This window comes from Malaclemys terrapin, chromosome 3, assembly GCF_027887155.1.
Source record: "Malaclemys terrapin pileata isolate rMalTer1 chromosome 3, rMalTer1.hap1, whole genome shotgun sequence".
Classification (NCBI taxonomy): domain Eukaryota; kingdom Metazoa; phylum Chordata; order Testudines; family Emydidae; genus Malaclemys; species Malaclemys terrapin.
Genome location: NC_071507.1, coordinates 171,588,510 through 171,608,503, shown reverse-complemented (window position 1 = coordinate 171,608,503; position 19,994 = coordinate 171,588,510). Strand labels below are relative to the sequence as shown.

At 44.0% G+C, this 19,994-nt stretch overlaps 1 protein-coding gene across 5 annotated transcripts in view; it reads right to left on the bottom strand.

The window, feature by feature from the left end:
- SNTG2 (syntrophin gamma 2) overlaps positions 1 to 19,994 on the bottom strand; it is a 461,693-nt gene that overhangs the window by 115,071 nt on the left and 326,628 nt on the right. The window lies entirely within an intron of this gene.

The following is a 19,994-nucleotide window of genomic DNA, read 5'->3' as shown; positions in this document are numbered from 1 at the left end:
GGATATATCATGATGGCGTCAAAACACAAATATGATTTTATAGAAAAATATTGATCACATTATTGCAAACAAAATATATTTTATTTTAAAATAAAAGTGTTTTCAATCATTTAATAATACTAATAGTTTAAAGCCACTCAAAGATTCAGGTCACTTCCTATACTCTGTATTTCAGTACTCTTAACATGTCAAAAGTCATAGAAAAAGTTCACTCAGTAACGGATTGGCTTGGGTAGATATTTCATAGGGGAAATCTTTTTTTATTATTTGTTTTGTTACCAAAGTCATGGTGTAATATACAGCCATTGTACTGTGGCCTGGAACACATACTAAATCTTCACCTGTGAGAGTAAGGAAAATTGGTCTCAGAACCCAAAAGAGAGAACCTGATGAGGGTCTATTTCTGGTCTTCAATTAAAGGTGAGATTATTGAAAATTGGTTATTTCAAATAGAACCAGTAACTCAATGGACACAGAGCAGTCGGGGCAACCCTACAAAAGTGTAGTGTGTGGGACCTGATTTTTTTCTTCATCAGTATTGTTTTTAAAGTTAAAGATTGACTCAGCAGTTGAATTCACTCATTTTGTATGCTCTTCCTTCTTGTTCTCACTATTTCCGATTGCCACATATAAACATCATGCAGAGGGCACAATTAAAGTGTCTTCCTTTGTACTGGGAGCAATGATGTTACTGGTATGAGTACCTATTCCTTTCAGTTATAATGGGGGTATATCATTAGTAATAGTTTACTTACCAGTTACAAGGCAAAAAGTAGTTTTCTAACTATGCCCACTATATGAGAAGTTTTCTATAATCTACTGAACCATCATCTGATAAATGAGATGAATTTTCATTTTTTAAGTGAGTGATGTGGGAGAGTATTTTTTGTGTGTCAGATACATGAAAGAGTAAAGGCATATAAAAGATGTAAATACTTTTAGAACTGGAAAGCATACACATATGTGCTTGTTGTTCACTTAGGTCAGTATTTTTCTGATGAATGTTTGACATTAATCCTCAATCCTTTTACAATCAAATTGTTCAATTAAATCTAAGTGTGGTAAGTGTTGGGTGTCTACAGGTTGAATGACGTGTAAATAATAAGAGCCAATACATAGAAAAAATATCAAAATAATACTTAGTCCCAGTTTGGTTCCCCCTGAGAACAGGGACTACCTGAAAATGCAAAGACTGAAAGATGGCATATTTAGTATATCACATAGAAGTGAGCTTTGTGGTGGCATGTGAATAGACTGTGTTTATTTCTCTGTGTGTTCTGTAATAATAACATATTGTATTTGGCTATAACTACCAGTTATACAAATTAGAGCCCGAATTCTGCAAAAACAGTAGTCTCACTGAACTCAGTAGAAATGTTCTGGTACTTAAACTTAAGCATGTGCAGAAGCCTTTGCAGAATCAGATCATAAGTCAAAACAAAATTGTCAATGCTTGTTTGGAAAGTGTAAGATGATTGCTGAAATTAAATTAAAAACTTATATACAGAAAATCAGATGAGATTTGGTTTCTTTCACCTTATTGAATCAATTGGCAAAATAGATGTCAGTACAGTTAAGTAAACATTAACTTTACAAAATCAATGCATTTATTTATAGTTTATTCGGAATCATTAGGATGATTGGGATCACATGCTATTTCTTAATAGTTTCTTCAGCACAATGGGAACATGTGGGAGAGGTAAAAGCCTTCAGTAATAAACCATCCTGCTCCATTCTATTTAAGTCTTTGTGGGCACACTGCATTTATCTTAATGATGGCTTTATGGCTGACTTGGTAGGTCAACACCTTCAATCTCAAGGTATAAAACATGTGTGTCTCTAGATATTCCCTGACCCATAAAATGGCTAGTAAAATCTAGATTTAGATAATAATTACCAGCCTGCCCTGTCAGTTTGGTGCCACTTCAGGTACAATTTCATCTCCTGCCCTATAGGCATTTTGGCAGCAAGACAGTCTACAACCTGTGAAAAATGAATTGCATTAATCTGTGTCACTGCCACAGTAAGCCCCATGTACGTTATGGTTAAATTATGGACAGATGATTACTTGTTAAAGACTTTCAATTCTCCATGTAACGTGCATGCATAACTCCTGTTACTACTTATTGGACTTAAACATGTGTGCCTGGGAAAAAACAGATTTCTAACCTGACAATGCATGACAGATTTACTGCATCCCTCTCCATAGTTCTGCTTTAAAATTTCCAAACTAAAGGGTTTTTGAAGGGACATTATGACAATGCTGGCATAGATTGTCTACACAGTTTATTATTATTGTGCTAAAGCACAGTTATTTTTAACATAATATGAAGCAGAGAAATGTTCTTTTCTATGATAAACTTCTACAAACAAACTGACGAACTATAATGCCAAGAATGTTATTCATAAAATTTTCTTTTTTGCGGGAGAGAAGTTTAAAATCTAAAACAGTCAGCTCCTTCCAGATTCACTCTTTATATTTTAAAGACTGATTTATAGTAATTGCACTGGGAAGCAAGCAGGTCTGCCAGGGCCCCGAATCCTTTTTAGTCCTCTTCTTCAGGAGGCCACAGATCCTAATGCATTCCCTGAGGATGGTGGGAAGGAGTTGGTCTGCTGACCAGGGCCCTCCTTAGGATTTATGAGGCCCTATGCAGTATTATTAAACTGGTGCCCCTATGCCCAATGGCAGCCCGGGCTTGCAGCCGAGGGGAGGGGGTGGAAGAGGCAGCAAAGGATAGCGAGATGCCCGGCCCGCCTCATGGTTACGGAGAGTCACAGTTCCCCGCAGAGACCCACGTACCCTCTCCTTCACACAGAATGGACATGGTACCTAATTAAAAGCACTAAACTTGGGAATAGAAGATGTCAGTCACAGGTTTTTTGATATGCCCTGAAGTTTGTCAGAGATTTATTTGCACAAACTTTGTAGTAATCAGCTGTCTTGCTGAATACAACATTAAATATTATGGAATACATGCTGCAGCTTTTCTCTCTTTTACATTTTCTTAATCAGTATTTCTAAGCTGATTTTATATTTTAAATGTACTCTTAAGCCTTCATAAAGTAATCATTCCAGATTGCTACATATTTAACTCACTGAAACAAAGACATTATTTTAAATTAATCAGTCACAGGGGTTTAGAGTGTTCATACCAATGTGCATTGCTTTTAGAAAAAGGGAACACTAATTTTACTTTGTGTGATCTACATAAAATAGACATGTTTATGAAATTTCACCAACTTTAAAAAATATGTTTCCAAAGATTTTAGGCATAACAAGGGATTTTATATCTTACTAAGGTACTGATTTTGCTGGACGGTTCTCTTAAAACTAGTTCATCGGATAGTCAGAAATAAAGAAAGGGAAAGACTTTGACCAGCTATTTGGAAGGAAAGGGGTGTTGTTCCTTTAAGGGCTCTCTTCAAGGGGGAGGGCGGGTGAAAGGCAAAAGGGATGGACAGAAAGGACAGGAAGACTTTGGAAGGAAATTTTTTTTTACTATAGTAATTAAAATTAAAATGTGTATTTTAGATAAGGGTGATCTTTTGAAGGATTTATTTAAAAAACTATGTCTGAAGATTCAAGCATAAAAGGCTAAAGATGAATATTCAGATTGTGCATCTAAAAATGCAAGGAATTTTTAGAGATGTGATTTTATAATCTTCACCAACTCACTAATGAAATATTAAATTTTTTTAAAGCAAATTTTAAACTAAGGTCCTGTAGACTAACATGTTCTGAGTAAATACTACAATAATGCACAACTGGTTTTGTCAGTAAATTCAGAAACTGGCCATATATACCTGGGGTTTGGCTAATGCCTGTTAAATGTCTTCATTAACACTTGAATGGCTCTTTAACAGTTTCAATGTTGTGCTAATAGGTCTGACAGGCTGGAAGGCTTTTTCACTTTTAAGTTACTAGATCCCCTCTGGAGTAAGAGTCACCAGGTTGCCTACCTTCATGCCTCCAGCTTCCACCCCGGACACACCACAGGATCCATCGTCTACAGCCAAGCACTGAGGTACAACCGCATCTGCTCCAACCCCTCAGACAGAGATCAACACCTACAAGATCTTCACCAAGCATTCTCAAAACTACGATACCCACACAAGGAAATAAAGAAATAAATCAACAGAGCCAGACGTGTACCCAGAAGCCTCCTGCTACAAGACAGGCCCAAAAAAGAAACCAACAGAACTTCACTGGCCATCACCTACAGTCCTCAGCTTAAACCTCTCCAATGCAGCATCAGTGATCTACAACCCAACCTGGACAATGATCCCTCACTTTCACAGACCTTGGGAGGCAGGCCAGTCCTCGTCCACAGACAACCCGCCAACCTTAAGCATATTCTCACCAGCAACCACGCACCGCACCATAACAACTCTAACTCAGGAATCAAGCCATGCAACAAACCTCGATGCCAACTCTGCCCACATATCTACACCAGCAACACCATCACAGGACCTAACCAGATCAGCTACAACATCACCGGCTCATTCACCTACACGTCCACCAATGTTATATATGCCATCATGTGCCAGCAATGCCCCTCTGCTATGTACATTGGCCAAACTGGACAGTAACTACGTAAGAGGATAAACGGACACAAGTCAGATATCAGGAATGGCAATATACAAAAACCTGTAGGAGAACACTTCAACCTCCCTGGCCACACAATAGCAGATGTAAAGGTAACCATCTTACAGCAAAAAACTTCAGGACCAGACTCCAAAGAGAAACTGCTGAGCTCCAGTTCATTTGCAAATTTGACACCATCAGATCAGGATTAAACAAAGACTGTGAATGGCTATCCAACTACAGAAGCAGTTTCTTCTCCCTTGGTGTTCACACCTCAACTGCTAGCAGAGCACCTCACCCTCCCTGATTGAACTAACCTTGTTATCTCCATACTGATTTATACCTGCCTCTGGAGATTTCCATTACTTGAATCTGAAGAAGTGAGGTTCTTACCCACGAAAGCTTATGCTCCCAATACTTCTGTTAGTCTTAAAGGTGCCACAGGACCCTCTGTTGCTTTTTACAGGTTGCAGCAGCTAGCTGTGGGAGCCTGCAGGAAGGGTCAGAACAGGGATAGGAAAGCCGGGACGGTGGACACTAAGACCCAGTGGTGCCCCAAATTTTCAGGTGCCCTAGGCAGCCACATATGCTGCATATGCCTAATGACAGCCCTGCTGCTGGTCAGGGCCTCTTAAGGATGATCCTGCCAAAACAATGTTGTCCTTGGTGCACTCCCAAATGATGATGGTGGTAGGAATGTGTAGATCCAGATACGAGCTAGTTGAATCATTTGCTGAAAATATTTTAACTGCAAATTTAATCCTTTACTTGGTTTGTAAGTGAACGTTGTTTACAACATATTCATTGTTACATTCACTGAATAGCATGGACAAGCAATTTTCAGCCTCTGGGCTGTTCATTTAAACTATTCATTCGTTGTTATTCATGATGTGTGATTTTAGCTATGTTATTTATATGTAACTGTGGTATTTGAACCTCTCACAGACTTTACGTACTGTGACCTCACAATCTCTTTATTGGAGGGTTAGCAGAGGCATGCAAAGTCCCTGGAATAATTACATTTAACAAAAGCTTTTTGTTACTGGAAGAGGGCATAGAAGAGGGTACAGCTGAAGCTCCTCTCCTGCTGCTGGTGCAGGTTTGCTCTTCACCCATGGCAATTTGTTTCAGAGATACCTCTTGAGACTGTGGTGCAGCCTCACACTGGAGATGCTCTCTGTGGATGTGTCAAGAAACTCCGACTCATGCTGCCAGGCAGCACAGTAACTTTGTTGCGGTATTTATCTTCCTAACATCCAGGTGACATAGAAATTTATTTTTACCATCTCCATTTTACAGATGGGGACCTGAAGCAGAGAGACACTAAGGCTCAGATCCTCAAAGGTTTTTAGATGCTAACTACTACTGATCTCAGTGAAAGCTAAGGGCTGAACTACCTGTCAGAATCTTGGCCTAAGTGTCTTGTAAGGCAGCCTGTAGTGGAGAAGGGAGCAGCACTTGGGTCTCCCAAGTCCCAGGCTATTGTCCTAACCACCAGACCATCCTTTTTGTTTAGGTGAATAGTCATGCATGGCTCATGGTTATGGCTCTACTCACTGACTAGATGACTGAAACTTTTGAAACAAGAGAATCGTCAATAGAGCATATTGCACTTTTGATACATGTTGTCAAATGAATCATTCAGGATAAAATTCCTCAGACTTTTAGAATTCACAGACATTTTCATCAATATCTGGCAATCATTCTCATGTGCACAATGCAGACTCCCAGAAAAGAAATGTGTAAAGCCACGACCTTATCCTGTCCCACATCCCCTCTTAATAATCATTTCTGCTGAGAGGAATACAGAACACTGCCAGTCGATAACAGCTAGGCAGGTGACAAGTTAGATTATGCACACAGCTAGTATATAAAAAATTGCTTTATTATTCCTACCTCTTTCTCTCCCTGACTCCTATCTGTTTGTTTGTTTCATCCACCTGCTGCATGTTATCATTATACTAAGGTTACAAGATCTTTTAGGTAGGGACTAGATGCATAAAAGAAGTTAGGTGTTGTAACACTGAGAATCATAGCACCTAACTTTTACATGCCCATTAAATCACTGCGATTCACAAAGCCTGAATTAGGTGCCAAGGCTCGTGAACTAAAAAAATGGAGAGAAATAGGGTTGTGATTCATATAAGCCAGCACACTAGGTGGGAAGCCGTGTAAGCTTGCCAATGGGAGATGCTAACAAGAGGGATGTGTCCTAAGCCTCACCTCTCTCATGGAGATAGTTGCCTAAATCTGGGTTGCAAGGAGATACCTATCTCTGCTTGTTATTCTCAGCTGTGAACCCTCTCCTGGATTTAGGCGCCTATGCCATTTTTCCCAAGAAGCCAAGAGGAGGAGATTGTGGTGCCCACCGTATAACTTTTAGCCCAGTGGTTAGAGCAATCCCTGGGATGTGGGAGACCCAGTTTCTCCATACACCCCTGACGCTGCCAGAGGGGGAGAAAGTCACAGTATAAAATGGTGGCATCTTATTCATCAAACCTCTTCTCTATGTTTAACCTGACTCAGATTGACTTGTTTTAATGAAAAAAGTCACTCTTCTGTCTATTTTGCTTCTGTCAGCATTGCAGAGTCTAATGCAGCTAAGAAAGATAAAAGGGTTCTCTTCATTACTGTACATCATTCTAAGAGATTTAAATTAGCTGCAGAGGTTAGGGTTCCAAAGTGTGTTCACAGTCAGCACTACCTGAAAATAATTGAAGTGAAAGATGAGAAATGCACTAGGTGATTCTGTCCCTCTCCCAGTCAGTGCAAGGTATTGCCAGCTATGTATTGAAATGTATCCTAACACACTCTTACTGTTTTCTCTGAAGATACAGCATTGGCTGAGTTCCTGCTTTTAGCAGTAGTACTTTTTCACAAGGCAGGTGGGATCTCCCTTGGTACTCAAGGGTTTTTGGCTGTTTTCCATCCTCCAACCTTCCCCTTAGAGTTGGGAAATGAAACATTTGTTTTCAATTACTGACTTTCTGGTCATGACATCCATATGCCAGGATAGGTACAACTCACAGTGAATGGTGTTGTGTGATTTGAATTGGCAGCCTGTTGATTTCTAGATATTATTCACGCTATTGTTTATTAACGTATAAAAAGTGTGGAAGAATTTGGCACTCACGTACACCAGAGACCAGCTAGGTCTGAATTTGTTGATCTGCAAATTATTTTCTGTAGTCTTTAGGGAGAGTACAGAATGGTGAATTTTTAGATCAATTCTTCAGTTGATATGTGGACAGGATAAGCTACAGAATTAGTTGGTTTTGTAAGAATTGTGCTATATACAATTTTGTGAGAAGTGTCTAGAGGATGAGATATGTGCCTTTCAGGTATGCATATATTAAAATAAGTAAATATTTCTAGCACAGTTTAACAGGGTGTTCTGAGTCCCATAAGGAAGGTATATGGCTTCTCACAATCCTATTCAAGCAGCAAGACATCATGGGATTCATCATTCTGAGGGAACATGTGACTGCAGGCTACAAAATAAGATTTGCTGAGAAGAGGAAGCAAGATATCTAAGGTAGCTCCTGTTCCCCAGTAACAAAGAGACCAGAGAATAGGCTGCGCTTATTGTGGGGTCTTTCTACAGAGAGAAAGAGAGAGATTGATCCCTGGCTAATATAAAATATCCTATCAAACCAAGGCACAGTGGTGAGGGGAAGCTGAGGCAGTCACTGCATCCCAATGGGACACAGTGAGAACTCCATGCTGAACTACTGATTTTTGGAGGTTAGGGAGCACTTTGCTTTCTGTTCCCGATAAACATTAGATGAAGTGAAGTGAAGCAGAACATATTAGATGACACAGCGGCACTGGCAAGTTGCTTTGTATGTGAAACCTGTATTTCCTGTATTTATTTCACATTTTACACTAGGCATCAGTGTAACCTACCAGTGCCTCAAAGGATCAACAGCCTTTGAAAGCTAGGGGATTTCCCTTCTGCCTTGTGCTACAAGTGCAAGACCCAGGAGTAGGAACCATTTGAATGATATCTACAGGAAAGTAATTTCCCCTTTAACTCCATTAAACAATGTGAGGCCAACACCACCAGGGGTTCTTTATTGCCAACAGAATGTTTAACTAAATTCCATTAGCTAAGTTCCACCGCAAGATGGACTAGGCATTAAAGAAAATGGTCTGAAAATGTTCCTGTTTATTTTCTGAAAGTGCACTGCTTCTTTATTTGCAGTATACAAAAAGCATTTTTCTTCAGTTTTCCCAGATGGTGTGTTGCACTGGGTTACTGATGTCATATTTCCTCAATCATGTTTATCCTAGCAAACAGCACACCCTAACAAGTCTGAGGCAGCAGTACAGTGCATTAGAATTTGGTATATTGCCAGCAAGCAGAACAAAAGGTGAAACAATTCTTCCCCCTCTTAAAAACAAAAACACCATACTGCCTGTGATCAGTTAAGAACAGTAATATTGGCATGAAAAATCCTCAGACACCATTATTATTTCAAATCCAAATTAACCAATTGTTTTGCCAATGTGATAATTTGAAAACACTCTGATATTCATAGGATGGGAAATACTGTGCATCAACTGGGGATGTTTTCTCAGCTATATGGGTGGTACCATTTACTGACCCCCTGATCTTTCACCAATTCTGTAGATTTCTTATAATGATATAACAATAACATTGATACAGAGTAATGAAGAGACCACATTGACACCAAGTGACTTAGTTGATAGCATTTTTTCTCATCTTTAGGTTGACAGTGCCTACTATCCTACTTTGGATTAGTGTATCTGCCTACAGTGCCGAATACGGCAGATACACTAATCCAAAAAGTCTACATGTTGATTTGAATGATATTATTTTGTTAACTGGTCCTCATTCATGTAGAAATTTAGTATCCTATACACTAAATATAACACATTCCTAGTGAATCTCTTTTAAATTAAACTAGACCAGATGTTAAAATATTCAAAGCCAACTCGGCAAATCAACATATTGAGTTAAATGTTGAGAGAAGTCATTTGAGAACACCAAGGGAGTATTACTAAAAGTAATGGGATAGATAAAGGAAAGTGTAGGATGATTAACAAGGAAAATATCCCAACAGGTGTTTCAGAACTAGAGTTGATTGGATAATGAAAAATCATATTTGCAAAGATATTTGTGACTAAATGGATGATCTTGCTTCAAGAAGAATAGTGGCACAGGTTATTCATTATTCTTGAATTACTATCATTTGTTTATTCCAGTAGCACCTCAGGGTCCCAGTCAGGGATCAATGTCTCTATTGCACTATGCAAACATGCAGTAAAGCCACAGGGCTGGATGCACAAAAGAAATTGATGCCTAAGTCCATGTTTTAGGCACCTAAGTCCCAATTTTGGGATCACTGCAAAGCACAAAACTCCTGTCAAAGCCCTGCAGGCACCTAAATTCACTTGGCCTCTAAGTTTTCAAGGAGAAAGTTCCCTAGGGCCCTATGTTTCTGCCTCAGAGAATGCACACTGCCACCTAATTCTAGGTATCCAAACACCTGTCTTCCACCTAAGTCCCAGAGTGATTGACAAACCAAGGGAAGATAGGCCTTTGGCTGCCTAACTCACGTGCAGATCCTGATCCGGCAGGTGTGCTCGGAGGCCACCTACCAGATTGGTTCCCATTCAAAATCTGGTCAGAGGAGGTGATGCTCACCTTATAACTTTTAGCCCAGTGGTTCATAGTAGTCTCCCAAGAGGTGAGAGACCCACTGTTCAAGTACTACACTTTAATTATAGTAAAAAAAAAAAAAAAGAGTAATTAACAATCAATGTGGAAGGTGCCATCTGGTGACACAAACGAACATTGAAAGGATCCATTTTCCTGTTAAAACTAAGCAAGGTGAATACCAAGGTACTCACGATTTGGAAGAGAACCAAGATGAGACTTTTAATCCAATCCCAATAAAAGTATACTAGAATCTAGCTCCGCAGACAGAATAAACAGATATGGTGCAATAATAATAAGACCTAACTCTCCTACAGCACTTCTCATCTGTAACTCTCAGAGTGCTTTACAAAGGAGGTAAGTATCATTATCCCCATTACATAGAGGCAAACTGAGGCACAATCACTTGTCCAGGGTCACTCCCAAAACCAGTACCACAACCAGGAATAGAACCTATAACTTCTGAGTCCTAGTTCAGTGCACTATCCACTAGGCAACACTGCATCTCTCATGGTAGATGACTGTGTCAGTGCAAAACATGTCTGATACAAACAGAAGTCAAGAAAGGTCAGGACAGTGTTATAATCAATAATGACAACACACTGACATGATATTCTTTGTAAGATATTATAAAGGGAACAGCAAAGATGAACTTGAGTAAAGTTTTATATAGTTTATAACCCTATGACAGACAATCTCAGTTTTGTTCAGATCCCTGTCTGAAATGCTCGAAGAAAAGATTATTTACAGAAAGATAGAGAAAAAAATAAAAATACACCTTGCTTGCAACAATCATGGTTAAAAAAACCCAACATATAAGATCAGCAAGGTCATTTCAAGTTGCTATAACAGCCAGACAGCAAGAATAACTGGATTGACTTCTGCCCTGTTTATGACAGTTTGTATAAAAAAGCAAATTAACAAGTAAGAAACAGAATATCTGAAAGATTTGTCAGAAAAGTAAGATGTAACTTCTTACATTGCCTCTTACTCATTTCTTACTTGTTCAGTGCAGATAACGTGTTTGGTGCCGTACAAAGAAATTTTTCTCTCATCCTTGAGAGAAGACATAAAGAATGTCAAAAAAGCTTTTAAAAACAGCATCAGACCAGCAGGCACAATTAAATTAAGAATAATCTTTTAAACAGCCTACTAAATACTGACGATCTTATAACCTTCTATAGGGAAATATTCTAAAAATGCCGGCCAATTATTTATTTTTCCCTTGCTTATAAAAATATTTCTTCATATTATAATATTTGGCTTTTGGCAATCACTAATTGGCAGGCATTTTCAAAATATTTTTCTATTGGAGGTTAACCTTGGACTGCCTTTCCTCCACAAGCAGCAAATTAGTTAAAATTTCTTGTATTACTGTGGCATGTGTGTGTATATTCACACATATATGTGTATACGTTTTAATAAAATGTCTGATAAAATGTGTGTACAATGTAAAATTACAATGGTGTTAAAAGAACATAATTTAGATTGCAGAGTCAAGCTCTTGAAAGTTAAATAATTCCCAGGCAACCTGAATTCTGTCTCCTTTTGCTTTAAGATAGCTTTAAATAAATGATCACATACAATCAGGACATATGCCTCATTCAGTGCACGGGATGATGATCCTCAAGAAAGGAGGCTATTTAACAATTCTTTTTATCCTCATCATTCAATATGTGGCCCGATCTGATCCCTTATGTACTGAATGCCATCCAAACCCTGAATACAAAATTATTAATTTCCTTGCAGTCTCTTCTTTGAAACCCACAGTGACTGCATGTATAACCAACATTAATGAATGTTGTAGAGATGCATAGCTCCCGAATCGCCAGTCCACAGGCGCGGCAAACTGCTCCCATGGCTACGAGGCAGGAGTGACCTTCAATCCAGCGTTTGTGTTTGGGAAACTTATTTGGCTGATTTGATTGTACCCTCGCAGCTGGTGTTCACGCGCTCAAGAGATGGGTTCGTTATCTTATGTGCATGTATACTGCCTGGCTCTTCTATGCGCAAGAATGTAACCACTAAGAAGAGTTGTAAACAAAGTAAGGAGAGAAATAAAAACCCCAGGAAAAGTTTTCCTGGGAGGCTTTTTGCAAGAGGCTTGTAAAGCTCTCTAGCTACCACAGACCTGGCGTTCTGTTTCCTTTCCTGCGTCGTCACCACAGCTGGTGACCCCGACATGATACCCCTCTACTCACCGGCTGGATACGCCGAGCGCGCCCGCGGCTGTTTGCCGCCCCTTATTCGTGAGTATGGGGGGGAAACTTTCCAGTGCCCAGAAGGAGCACGCAAGAGAGTTACAAGAGATTATACGACAGCGATCATGTGTCGCTGTCCCGGTCGCTCATATTGAGGACCTCCTAAGGGAAATAGATCGCCAGTGCCCCTGGTATCCAGACTGCGGGTCATTGCAGCTTTTTGATTGGATACAGATTGGGATCACCTTGTATAGTAAACCCCGTGCCCCAGTTCAGTGCCTGCTGCTCTGGCAGCGTTGTAAGGAGGCACTGGAGGGGATCGGCCCCAACAGCCCCAAGCCGGTCCCCCTTTTGCCCCCAGGTGATGGGCCACCCCCCTCCTGCCCACAGCTGACCCTCCCTGCGCCGCCGCCCGTGGCGGCGCCCCCCTGCCTACCGGTCGGGCAGGGGGGCGCTGTCGCCGCGGCGGTGCGGCAAGCGCGTGAGGCCGGTCTCTTGACCGATGAGGAATCCAAGTGTGAGTTCGAGGCGTTTCCCGTCTCTTGGCGGGATAATGGAAATGGGGGGCAGATAGTGGACTGGGAGGCTCTCCCCTACTCAGTTCTGCGCGAGCTCCGCAAGGCAGTTCGTGAGACCGGGGTGCGGTCCACTTTCACCCTGGGGATCTTGGAAGGTGTGTCAAACGGTTACTTCTTGCTCCCCCAAGATTGGAAAGACATGTGTCGCATGGTGCTGTCTCCCGCGCAATACGTTGTGTGGGATAGCGAGTACCAGCGAGAGGCGCTTGCAGCAGCAGCGCAAGGTGGGGGGGCTTATCTTGCTGAGCAGTTATATGGCACAGGGCAGTTTTCGAGCATCCCTGAGCAGGCGGTGGGCACGCCCCGGGTAGCTTTTCCCATCATTGGCCAGTGTGTCCGTCGCGCGTTCCGCAGGGTCCCCGCTGCAGGCGAGTCCTCTAAGTCCTTTGCGGTTACTCGGCAGGGTGCCACCGAACCATTCCACCAGTTTATTGACCGCCTCCAAGAGGCAGTCCAGAGGCAGATTGATAACCCGCAAGCCCAGACTGAACTAATGATAAAATTGGCTTACGAAAATGCCAATGCAGACTGCCGCCGTGCCATGCAGGCAGTGGTCGGGCGCCCCGGGTATACCCTGGCAGAATTGCTGCAGGCGTGTGCTGACGTAGGCACTCAGACCCATCAGATGGCCCTGCTGGCAGCTGCCCTGCACAAGGGGCAGAAGCCTCAGGGGAACTGCTTTAACTGCCAGAAGCCCGGACATTTTTGGCGGGAGTGTCGGGCCCCTGCGGGGGGCATGTGTAAAAACAAACCCAAGCCCCGGACAGACCAGAGGCCCCGCACGCTGTGTCCGAAATGCAAAAAGGGCTACCATTGGGCTGCGCAGTGTCGCTTGGCCGGGGGTGACAGCCGGGTCTTGGCTGCTAACCGAGACAACCCCCCGGGAAACTAGTAGGCGGGCCTGCGACCAGCCCGAGACCCAAGGCCGCGCCCCTCTCCGTGCACGACGCCCCCGCCGCCACAAGGGGCAGTGCGGGGATTGACCTTGTTAATCAGGAAAATATGGATATCACTCTCCCCGGGGAGGTCCTCCTCATGCCGTCCCAGATTCAGGGCCCGCTGCCGGAGGGCATGGTGGGCCTTGTCCTACCCCGCTCGTCCGCCAGCAAGCAGGGCCTGTTTGTGGTGCCTGGGGTGGTGGATTCGGACTATGGTGGAATTATCCATGTTCAACTGTGGAGTCATCTCCCGAAACGGCTGTTTCAGGGAGATGCCTGGGCGCAACTCATACTTGTGCCCTACTCCCTTCCGGCAGGGGGAAGAAACGTTCCCCGAACCGGAGGCTTCGGGTCCACCGACCAGCGCACTATTCACCCACAAGTGGCAGCAGTTGTTAAAGACATTGGAGCACCCCAACCCAAACGCATTTACTGCCTCAACGATCAGCCGTTCGAGGGTGTTATCGACTCTGGGGCAGACATTACCGTCATTGCCGCTGCGCAGTGGCCCGCCCATTGGCCCACAGAGCAGGCTCCGGCAGTTTGGGGTGTGGGCGGGGCACAGGACTCACAACGAAGTGCCCGATGGTTGGAGGTTAGGGCGCCCCAAGGCATCCGCCGCGCCCGTATCCGGCCTATCATTCTCCCCGTCCACCTCAACCTGTGGGGCCGTGATTTATTGACACAGTTCACTGCCACCATCCATATCAATGATTAGGCATACGGCCCTCCCCCTCCGTTGGCTCACTGACGAACCCGTATGGGTTGCGCAGTGGCCGCTTCCTTTAGAAAAGCTGGAGGCCCTCCAGCACTTGGTTAATGACCAGCTGAAGGCAGGACGTTTGGAGGAGTCCACTAGCCCCTTTAATACCCCCGTGTTTGTGATTAAAAAGAAATCTGGCAAGTGGCGCCTCCTGCAGGACCTTCGCGCCATTAACAAAATTATACTGCCTATGGGTCCCCTGCAGTGTGGTACCCCTAATCCCAACCTTATTCCCTGTGATTACCGGTTATTTGTAATAGATTTAAAGGATTGTTTTTTTACCATCCCCTTGCACCCTGAGGACCGGGTGCACTTTGCCTTCACTGTTCCGGTTTTGAATCACTCCCAGCCCACTCCACGCTATCAGTGGAATGTGCTCCCTCAAGGCATGTTGAATAGCCCCACCTTGTGTCAGCATTTTGTTGCGCAGGCCCTACGGCCCTTCCGCGCAGCACACCCAGATGCCTTAATTTACCACTACATGGATGACATCCTGGTGGCTCACCCCGTCCTCCCTGATGACTGGCTGGACGAACTGCGCCACCAGCTTGCGGCGTGTGGCCTGGTTGTGGCACCGGACAAGATCCAGCGTCAGCCACCCTTTTTGTATCTTGGTCACCGCATGCTCCAGTCATATGCCCGTCCAGTTTGTCCCGAGTTGGTATTGCCCAACCCTCTTACGTTTGTACAGCTTCAACAGTTATTGGGGTCCCTTAATTGGATTCGTCCTTTTTGCCCTCTGACTACCTCCATGCTGTCCCCTCTTTTTTCTGGCCTTCGGCAGGGCCGTCTCCCCGGAGATATCATTCCCGTTTCCCAGGAACAGCGCCAAGCGGTCACCCTCATTAACCAGACCCTGGCCCAGGTGTGGGTCGACCGCCGAGAAAGGGAACAGCCCCTTTTTGCCATTTTGCTTCCCACACTCTCACAACCGACAGCTGTCCTCGCCCAGGAGGGGGCGGCAGCGCGTCTTCGTTTAATTGAATGGATTTATTTGACCCACTCCCCTCCGCATACTATTCAGACACTCCCTCAACAGGCCGCAGAGCTGATTTTTAAAGTGCGAGAACGGTCCCGTACCCTCTTGGGTTGGGACCCCGTTGCCATTATTGTCCCCATCCCGGCTAAAGACTGGGAACGCACTGTCTCTTGCAGTGCCACCCTCCAATTGTCTCTTGCTGACTATGTTGGGGAAGTTAAATATCACATTCCCCCTGACCCCCGTCTTTCATTCCTACAACAACGTTGCCTTCACCTCCGGCCGTCCTTGTCAACCGTCCCCATTAAGGATGCACTTACCCTTTTTACGGACGGCGGCCCAACACGAGGTGCGGTCAGCTGGCAGGTGCAAGGCACTTGGCAAGTCCGCTTTACCCTGCCTCAGCGCTCCCCACAGCGCGCAGAGTTGGCTGCTGTCATCCTGGCCTGCCGATGCTTCCAGGATGACCCTTTTAATTTGATTACTGACAGTCTTTATGTTACTAATGTTCTTAAGTCTCTTCCAGGTTCCTATGTGTCGCCCTCCTGTGATGACAATTTGTTGGCCCTTTTTCTTACCCTGCAACAGCTCCTTTCCTCCCGCTCTAGCCCACTGTTTGTGGCACACATTCGCAGTCACACCACACTACCGGGCCTATTAACAGAAGGCAACACGGTGGCCGACCAGGCGGTCAAATCGGTGGCCTCAATTTTTTCCTCCCCAATCGAAAGCCACGCCTTTTTTCATCAATCCGCCAAGGCCCTTGCCAAGCAGTTCACTCTCCCATTGTATCAGGCGCAGGCCATTGTTCGCCAGTGTGACCTTTGCGCTTCTCTCTCCAATAGCCCGGAGGTAGGGGTTAACCCTCGTGGAACCTCGGCCAACCAGCTCTGGCAAATGGATGTTACACATTTCCCTCCCTTTGCCCCCTGGCAGTATCTTCACGTGTGTGTAGATACCTTTTCCCATTATGTGTGGGTCACCCCCCAGAAGGGTGAGGCCTCTCGTCATGTTATTAATCACATGATTCGCGCTATGGCAATCATGGGTCACCCATCCCATCTTAAGACCGACAACGGCCCCGCCTACTGTAGCTCGGCCTTTGCCTCCTTCTGTACCACGTGGGACATTGTCCACACGTTTGGTATCCCGTATAACCCCACAGGCCAGGCCATTGTGGAACGAGCCAATCGTGCGCTCAAACAAGCCCTGGTCCGCCAAAAACAGAAAGGGGGGATTCCCGTAGGCCTTCCTCCCCGCCAGGAATGGCTGGCTGCAGTGCTTTTTACCCTGAATCATTTGAATTTGACTGACAACTACTCTGCAGCAGAATGTCATTTTCGCAGCTACCAGGCCTTGCCCCGCCCCTTTGTTAAATATCGCAAGGCCCCAGACCCTCAGTGGCATGGCCCAGTGCCCCTTATAACGTGGGGACGAGGGCATGCTGCCGTTTCTCTTCCTACAGGTCCGTTGTGGGTCCCGGCGCGTAACGTCCGCCCGTGGCACGGCGATGGCCTGGCACCAGGGACTATCGAACCCCATTCCACAGTTCAACCTACATCTGCAGGATCCCGAGCGTCCTCGCCAGCGCCCCCCGCGGGGGCCCCCGCAGCGCATAACCTGGGGACAGGTTAAAGCCCTTTCATTGCAGGCCGAGCAGCTGCGAGTGCAGCAGCAGCTAGAACCTACCGCAGAAAATTACCTTGTGACATTGTTAGCTTGCCTTAATGCTAATTCACTCCTTATTTTGTGTGTATTGGGGAGTTTCCTGTTGGCCCCTAGCTGCCAAGGCGAACCCCAGATGGAGCAGCGGCTGCAGTTTAACACCTGGGTCCACCTGGCAGAAGTATTAAATCAATCTGATTTCTGCCTGGCCGTTGCCCCGGAAATGCAAGGTCTGTTAAGTACCTGCCTTGTTCCTGTCTGTAAACCACCCAGCAACATCTGGGGTGTGAGACAGTGAAAGAAATGTGCTGTTTTAAGCTTGCTGATAATAGTTTTGTATGCAATAGCAAATTGATATGCTGAAATGCTATGCTTAAGTCATCCGCCAAGACGTTTTTCTTCCTTGGTAGGATTATATTTAGTTATAGCCACCCTTAGAGTGGATGAAGACCCTTTTATAGTATGGGGTCCTAGTTTTGATGTTTGACGTTTTACTTTGCTGCTTTGTTTAATGTATACCCAATCTAGTGGCATTGTGTATGCTACCCTGCGAGAGTGTTTTGTTTAAACACCGCATTTATAAAATAAAACAGGGGGAGATGTAGAGATGCATAGCTCCCGAATCGCCAGTCCACAGGCGCGGCAAACTGCTCCCATGGCTACGAGGCAGGAGTGACCTTCAATCCAGCGTTTGTGTTTGGGAAACTTATTTGGCTGATTTGATTGTACCCTCGCAGCTGGTGTTCACGCGCTCAAGAGATGGGTTCGTTATCTTATGTGCATGTATACTGCCTGGCTCTTCTATGCGCAAGAATGTAACCACTAAGAAGAGTTGTAAACAAAGTAAGGAGAGAAATAAAAACCCCAGGAAAAGTTTTCCTGGGAGGCTTTTTGCAAGAGGCTTGTAAAGCTCTCTAGCTACCACAGACCTGGCGTTCTGTTTCCTTTCCTGCGTCGTCACCACAGAATGTATTTTCACAACTTGCCTGGGAGATAAATTATTATTATCCCACCTTCCAGATATCTTAAATGATTTGCTCAAGGTCACACCATGAAACAGTGGCAAAGCCATGGTTAGAACTCAGTTGCCTGACTCCCATCCATGTGCTCCAGACTATACTGCCTGACTGAGAATAGTACTGAGCATTCACATTTCCCATTGACTTCACCTGCAGTTAGATTGTCAGGCCCCAGATGCCTCAAGTCAGGTGCACAGGAAATGAGGAATCCACGCTCAGTGACCACCTGTCAAAATTTTAGCTAAAATGACTTGCTTAGCATCACACAGGAAGGAAGTCTGTGGCAGAAATAGAGACAGAAGTTAATTCTCCTGCATATGGCTCATTGGGGATGGAGTTCTAGATCTCTCTCAATACAAATTTCTTACTATTTTTCTCTCTTTAGAGACAGATTTAAAATGTGTTTCCTTCTCTGGCTGAACTGCAGCCACTGGGAGCTGCGGGGGGCCGTGCCTGCGGATGGTCAATGTAAATAAAATGTCTCACGACCCCATGATGGGCCACATGCTGAAGGTTGCCGACCCCTGCGCTAGTTTTGTTTTATATATTATATACATCTAAAGCCTTCTTTACAACCGTTTTTTTTTCCTTTAGGAAACTGTTAAAACTTTGACAGCATTTAAAAAGTGGGTGAAAAACAGGGTTCTTATCTACTGTTTTACATACGCTGTTTTTTCCTTTTAAGTTAGCATGTGTGTGTCTGTGTGTTTTGTATAAAGTTAAAGATTTCATTATGAAAGTTTTTTCTAGCAACACTTTAAAAATACTGTTTTTTAAAAGATGTATGTGTTATCTGTTGTTGTTGTTTTTTTTTCATTTAAACAAGGGGGAGGGATAGCTCAGTGGTTTGAGCATTGGCCTGCTAAATCCAAGGTTGTAAGTTCAATCCTTAAGGGGGCCACTTAGGGATCTGGGGCAAAATCAGTACTTGGTCCTGCTAGTGAAGCCAGGGGGCTGGACTCAATGACCTTTCAAGGTCCCTTCCAGTTCTAGGAGATAGGATATCTCCATTAATTTATTTTATTTAAGCCAAATAATTGTTCTTGTTAAACTCTGAGATTAGAACAAGAAGCAATGGGCTCAAATTACAGCAAAGGAGGTTTAGGTTGGTCATTAGGAAAAACTTCCTGGCTGTCAGGGTAGTTAAGCACTGAATATAAAATGTCGAGAGAGGTTGTGGAATCTCTGTATTTGGAGATTTTTAAGAGCAGGTTAGACAAACACCTATCAGGGATGGTCTAGATAATACTTAGTCCTGCCAGGAGTTCAGGGGACTGAACTAGAAGATGTCTGGAGGTCCCATCCAATCCTATGATTCTATGATCCTATTAAAAGTGCACATGACTGGACAGGACTCGAAGGGTGGGACAAATGCAAAAAAGGGTGTGTGGAAACCTGTCAAAAATACATGGTGATCAACCCTATCAAGGGTATTACTAGTAGCCCTTTTTTTTTTCTCTTTTCTTTAATAAACTTCATTTTTCCTCTCTGTCTTTAATAAACCTTTTTTGCCTCTCTTTCTTTAAGAGTCCTTATTTTTCCTTAGTTTCCTTTAATTATCTTTATTTTCTTCTTTAATA